The 7,314-nt window shown below is 36.0% G+C and overlaps 1 non-coding gene across 1 annotated transcript; it reads right to left on the bottom strand.

Moving 5' to 3' along the window:
* Positions 1-6,875: 6,875 nt before the first annotated feature.
* LOC148578421 (small nucleolar RNA R71) lies at positions 6,876-6,983 on the bottom strand. The gene has a single exon (XR_015903108.1). It is a non-coding gene; the product is annotated as a small nucleolar RNA R71 (small nucleolar RNA).
* Positions 6,984-7,314: the final 331 nt, after the last annotated feature.

Genomic DNA, 7,314 nt, shown 5'->3' with positions numbered 1-7,314 from the left:
GTTTACATTTTGTGGTGGGTAGAACCTTGTTAAGAATCTATTCACTACATCCTCCCAAGTTGTCAAGCTTTCCTTGGGAAATAATTCCAGCCATTTTGATGCTTTGTCCCTCAAAGAAAATGGAAACAGTAGCAATCTATAGGTATCAGGATGAACACCATTAGATTTAACCGTGTCACATATCCTTTGGAATTTAGTGAGATGCTCATTAGGGTCCTCTTGGGCACTTCCTCCAAAAGAACAGTTGTTTTGTACAAGAGTTATGAGCTGAGGCTTCAATTCGAAATTATTAGCATGGATAGTTGGCTTTTGAATGCTGCTACCACAGTTTCCTGGATTTGGATTGATGTATGATCCAAGAATTCTCCTCTCTTGTTCAGCAGGGTTGGCTCCACCTCTTCTGGCATGATTGTTCACCTCTCTTTCATGATGGTTTTTCATATCATCCTCCATGGCTATATCCAAGTCGTCCTCCTCTTCTTCTGTACCAACAACTCTCTTTCCTCTTGCTTCCTTTCTTAATCTCAGTAAGGTTCTTTCCAGTTCACTATCAAAGGAGGTTGAAACCTCTCTTTTACCTGTCATACAAGTAGCACAACAAGCAGTAACAAGCAAGTGAAAATTTTCACAATTAATGAAAAAGTATGGTGAGAGCAATTGAGGCAATTAATCAAATAGTTAATGAGTTAGTGGGTTAATTTTGCTGAAAAGTAAAGAGGTAAGAGAAATTAAAGAGAAACAACTAAAATTGCAGAAAAACAAAAATGAACATTTGAAATTAAAATTCAATTAATCAAAAGATAAGAAAAGTTCTCAATCTAGTTATCCTCCAATTTAGTAATTGTCAATACAAACCAATCCCCGGCAATGACGCCATAAACTTGATTCACTCGAAAACTGTCTCTCAACAATTTCCTACCGACAAGTGTACCGGATTGTCGTCAAGTAAAAACTCACTGTAGAGTGAGGTCGAATCCCACAGGGATTGGTTGGTTGATCAATGTTAATTGGAGAATTGTTCTAGTTGAGCGAAATCAGATCTGGTTGAGAATTGGGATTGTAGAAAGTAAAATTGGCGGGAAACTTAAATTGCAAGAACTTAAATGACAGAAATTAAATTGCGGGAAATTAACTGACAGAAGCTTAAATTGCAGGAAATGTTTAAATGGGAATGGGGGTTTAGCATGAAATTTAAAGAAGCAGAATATAAAAGAATGGGTAGATCAGAGATGGGGAAGCTTATTGGGGTCAGGAGATGTGATAATTCTCCAAATTAAGTTCATTTTTATCTCTTCCTCAATCAATGCATTCATTGATCTCCTTGGAAATCTTAAGTGATTAGATCCCAATTCCTTGGCAATCTAATCTCTCTAAGCATGAACAATTATCTAATTCCTTGATTTAAGTGCTCATGGGAAGAGATAAAGTTTGGTTACTGATTATACCATACAAATTCATAGATCAAAGTGTTGGTAGGATTACATGTCACTATATCTATCCAAATCCCAACCTAATCCAATATGAGAAAGTAATTTTAGCATGATCTCCTCATTCCTCTTCCAAGGTTCAGAGGAGATCCAATTATGAATAGCTTCTTTCCCAAGACAACTATCCAATAGGATGAAGAACGAAAGCTTTCTAGCAAAATCAAGAGAAAAGAAAGAAGAAGTTGAATGAAAACTAATATTGATCCATTGAATTACACAGAGCTCCCTAACCCAATGAAAGGGGTTTAGTTGTTCATAGCTCTCAAAATGAAAATTGGAATTGAAAGATACATTGCTAGAAATTAAAATGAACCGAAAAGTAAAAAAAAGTGAAGTAAAAGTCCCTGCTAACTTAAATTCTAAGCTATTTATACACTTTCTTCCATTGATCTTCAATCTCTGAATTGGGCTTTTGGCTATGATGGAATTGGGTTGAAGTTGCTCCAATTAGTTTCCCTTGCTATTGAAAAGAGATCTGTTTGAATTGCAAGGTTCTGGTGCTCAAGTTGGAGTCAACGTTTGATGGCCAACGTTGACTCAAACGCCCTTCTTAAAAACCAAATAGATTTGCTGTCATTGGTATTGACTCAATGTTGGAGTGCCAACGTTCTTCTACCCACGCGTATGCGTGCCTTGCGCGTTTGCACCCTTGGGATCAGAATGTGTATCCACGCATGCGCGTGCTGCACGCGTGCGCGTGGATGCAAAAATCCCATTTCCAGTTTTCAAAACATGTAGAAGAGTGTTGGCCTCAACGTTGGCCTATCCACGCGTGCGCGTGGATTCTCAAAAGTTAAGCCTGCGCGTACACACCATATACGCGTGCACGTCGTTGCGTGTTTTCAAATTCAGAATTTTGAGATTACAATCGCGCACGTTGGCCACCAATGTTGGAGATAGCGTTTGGGGTCCAACATTACCCATCCACGCGTACGCGTGTAGCACGCGTGCGCGTCACTGCATTTTTTCAAAATCTCCAGAAAGCATATTTTATTACAACGTTGGGGGTAACGTTGGCTTTCCAACGTTCCCTCAAATGTGAGCACCAGCAAATTATGCAGAGAATTGCTCTGCCTTCATTTGAATGTTTGAGGCAACGTTGGTGGTCCAACTTGGCTTCCTTTTCATGCTCCTTCTTCAACTTCCTTCCATGCCTTCCTTCACCTATCATCAACCAATACATGCATTGATGAGCAGATAATTTATACGCTTTTTGGCATTATTTTTAGTATGTTTTTAGTAGGATCTAGTTACTTTTAGGGATGTTTTTATTAGTTTTTATGTTAAATTCACATTTCTGGACTTTACTATGAGTTTGTGTGTTTTTCTGTGATTTCAGGTATTTTCTGGCTGAAATTGAGGGACTTGAGCAAAAATCATATTCAGAGGTTGAAGAAGGACTGCTGATGCTGTTGGATTCTAACCTCCCTACACTCAAAGTGGATTTTCTGGAGCTACAGAAATCAAAATGGCGCGCTTCCAATTGCGTTAGAAAGTAGACATCCAGGGCTTTCCAGCAATATATAATAGTATATACTTTGGCCGAGTTTAGATGATGCAAAAGGGCGTTGAATGCCAGTCTACGCTACAGTCTGCAGTTAAACGCCAGAAACACGTCACGAACCAGAGTTGAACGCCAGAAACACATTACAAACTGGCGTTCAACTCCAAGAATGACCTCTCCACGTGTAAACTTCAAGCTCAGCCCAAGCACACACCAAGTGGGCCTCGGAAGTGGATTTATGCATCAATTACTTACTTCTGTAAACCCTAGTGACTAGTTTAGTATATATAGGACATTTTACTATTGTATTAAACATCTTAGGATTTTTAGTTCATCTTTGAATCATATTGATCACGTTTGGGGGCTGGCCTCTCGGCCATGCCTGAACCTTCATCACTTATGTATTTTCAACGGTAGAGTTTCTACACTCCATAGATTAAGGTGTGGAGCTCTGCTGTTCCTCATGATTTAATGCAAAGTACTACTGTTTTCTATTCAATTCAACTTATTCTGCTTCTAAGATATCCATTCGCACCCAAGAACATGATGAATGTGATGATTATGTGACGTTCATCATCATTCTCACTTATGAACGCGTGCCTGACAAACACTTTCGTTCTACATGCAACAAGCTAGAATGAATCTCTCTTAGATATCTAATACAGGGGACCGAGTCCGAGTTATTAGTATCTTCGTGGTATAAGTTAGAACCCATGGATGGCCATTCCTGAGATCCAGAAAGTCTAAACCTTGTCTGTGGTATTCCGAGTAGGATCTGGGAAGGGATGGCTGTGACGAACTTCAAACTCGCGAGTGCTGGGCGTAGTGACAGACGCAAAAGGATAGTAAATCCTATTCCAGTATGATCGAGAACCTCCAGATGATTAGTCATGCCGTGACAGAGCATTTGGACCATTTTCACAAAGAGGATGGGATGTAGCCATTGACAACGGTGATGCCCTTACAGAAAGCTTGCCATGGAGAGGAGTAGGATTGATTGGATGCAGACAGCAGGAAAGCAGAGGTTCAGAGAAACGAAAGCATCTCTATACGCTTATCTGAAATTCTCACCAATGAATTACATAAGTATTTCTATCTTTATTTTCTGTTTATTTATTATTATTTTCGAAAACTCCATAACTATTTGATATCCGCCTGACTGAGATTTACAAGATGACCATAGCTTGCTTCATACTAACAATCTCCGTGGGATCGACCCTTACTCACGTAAGGTTTTATTACTTGGACGACCCAGGCACTTGCTGGTTAGTTGTGCGAAGTTGTGAAGTTATGTTTGGACTATGGTATTGTGCACCAGTTATTGGCGCCATTGCCAGGGAGAGAACGAACAAGAAATTTTACAACCTCAGAGTAACAATTTCGCATACCAAGTTTTTGGCGCCGTTGCCGGGGATTGTTTGAGTTTGGACAACTGACGGTTCATCTTATTGCTCAGATTAGGTAATTTTCTTCTTGTTTCAACTTTTATTTGGTTTTCAAAAACTTTTTTTAAAAAAATTTTTCTTTGTTTTCGTTTTTCTTCAAATAAATTTTCGAAAAAAAATATATATAAAAATAAATCTTTTCAAAAAAATTTTATATTTTTCTTCAGAATTTTTAAGAATGAATTCTAGTGTTTCATAAAGCATGTTGAAGCCTGGCTGGCTGTAAAGCCATGTCTAAAATCTTTTGGACTAAGGCTTCCAAACCATCAGCATAGAGGCAAGTTAATTTGATAACTAATGAGCAGTATATCTGAGTTACATACTAAAGCTTGACTGGCTATTAAGCCATGTCCAACCCTTTGATTGGAGCTTTGGGCTAATATTGAAAGATTCCTGGAATTCTTCTTAAAGATTTTGGAATTCTTATTTTCTTTTTCACATTAATTTTCGAAAAAAAAATCCAAAAAAATCATAAAATCATAAAAATCAAAAATATTTTTTGTTTCTTGTTTGAGTCTTGAGTAAATTTTAAGTTTGGTGTCAATCGCATGTTTTAAAGTTTGCATAAAATTTTCGAAAAATTCATGCATTCATATTGTTCTTCATGATCTTCAAGTTGTTCTTGGCCAGTCTTCTTGTTTGATCTTCATATTTTCTTGTTTTGTGTCTTTTCTTGTTTTTCATATGAATTCTTGCATTCATAGTGTCTGAACATGAAAGATTTCTAAGTTTGGTGTCTTGCATGTTTTCTTTGCATTGAAAATTTTTCAAAAATATGTTCTTGATGTTCATCATGATCTTCAAAGTGTTCTTGGTGTTCATCTTGACATTCATAATGTTCTTGCATGCATCATGTGTTTTGATTCATAATTTTCATGTTGTGAGTCATTTTTTTTATTTTTCTCTTTCATCATTAAAAATTCAAAAAATCAAAAAAATATCTTTCCCTTTTTCTCTCATAAATTTCGAAAATTTGGATTGACTTTTTCAAAAAAATTTTAAAATCTAGTTGTTTTTATGAGTCAAATCAAATTTTCAATTTGAAAATCTTATCTTTTCAAAATCTTTTTCAAAAAAATCAAATCTTTTTCCTTTTTCTTATTTATTTTCGAAAATTTTAAAAATATTTTTCAAAAATCTTTTTCATAATTTCATCTCATAATTTTCGAAAATATCTTCAACAATTAATGTTTTTATTCAAAAATTTCAAGTTTGTTACTTACTTGTTAAGAAAGATTCAAACTTTAAGTTCTAGAATCATATCTTGTGATTTCTTGTGAATCAAGTCATTAATTGTGATTTTAAAAATCAAATCTTTTTCAAAACTAATTTCAATCATATCTTTTCAAAAATATCTTTTTATCTTATCTTTTTCAAATCATATCTTTTTAATCATATCTTTTTAAAACATATCTTTTTCAAAATTTTGATTTTAAAATATCTTTTCTAACTTCTTATCTTCTTATCTTTTCAAAATTGATTTTCAAATTTGTTTCAACTAACTAACTAACCTTTTGTTTGTTTCTTATCTCTTTCAAAACTACCTAACTAACTAACCCTCTCTAATTTTCAAAAATTATCTCCCTCCTTTTTCAAAATTCTTTTAATTAACTAATTATTTCAAATTTTGATTTTAATTTTATTCCCCCTTTAATTTTCGAAAATCACTAACTCTTTTTCAAAATTTATTTTCGAAATTCTCCCTCTCTCATCTTATTCTATTTATTTATTCATCTACTAACACTTCATCTCACCCAAATTCGAACCCTCTCTGCCATCTGTGTTCGAATTTTCTCTTCTCCCTTCTTTACATTACATTCTTTTCTTCTTCTACTCACACAAGAGAACCTCTATACCTGGGTAAAAAGGATCCCTATTATTATTATTTTTCTGTTCCCTCTTTTTCATATGAGCAGGAGCAAGGACAAGAACATTCTTGTTGAAGCAGACCCTGAACCTGAAAGGACTCTGAAAAGAAAACTAAGAGAAGTTAAAATACAACAATCCAGAGACAACCTTACAGGAATTTTCGAACAAGAAGAGGAGATGGCAGCCAAAAATGATAATGCAAGGAGGATGCTTGGTGACTTTACTGCACCTAATTCCAATTTACATGGAAGAAGCATCTCCATCCCTACCATTGGAGCAAACAATCTTGAGCTGAAACCTCAATTAGTTTCTCTGATGCAACAAAACTGCAAGTTTCATGGACTTCCATCTGAAGATCCTTTTCAGTTCTTAACTGAATTCTTGCAGATCTTTGATACTGTTAAGACTAATGGAGTAGATCCTAAAGTCTACAGGCTCATGATTTTCCCATTTGCTGTAAGAGACAGAGCTAGAGTGTGGTTGGACTCTCAACCCAAAGATAGCATGAACTCTTGGGATAAGCTGGTCACGGCTTTCTTAGCCAAGTTCTTTCCTCCTCAAAAGCTGAGTAAGCTTAGAGTGGATGTTCAAACCTTCAGACAGAAGGAAGGTGAATCCCTCTATGAAGCTTGGGAGAGATACAAGCAACTGACCAAAAAGTGTCCTTCTGACATGCTTTCAGAATGGACCATCTTGGATATATTCTATGATGGTCTATCTGAATTAGCTAAAATGTCATTGGATACTTCTGCAGGTGGATCCATTCACCTAAAGAAAACGCCTGCAGAAGCTCAAGAACTCATTGACATGGTTGCTAACAACCAGTTTATGTACACTTCTGAGAGGAATCCTGTGAGTAATGGGACGCCTCAGAAGAAGGGAGTTCTTGAAATTGATACTCTGAATGCCATATTGGCTCAGAATAAAATATTGACTCAGCAAGTCAATATGATTTCTCAGAGTCTGAATGGAATGCAAGCTGCATCCAACAGTACTCAAGAGGCATCTT

Source organism: Arachis ipaensis, chromosome B1 (genome assembly GCF_059453495.1).
Source record: "Arachis ipaensis isolate K30076 ecotype BB chromosome B1, ASM5945349v1, whole genome shotgun sequence".
Classification (NCBI taxonomy): domain Eukaryota; kingdom Viridiplantae; phylum Streptophyta; class Magnoliopsida; order Fabales; family Fabaceae; genus Arachis; species Arachis ipaensis.
Note: the sequence above shows the minus strand (reverse complement) of the source record. Positions and strands in the feature narration are given on the sequence as shown.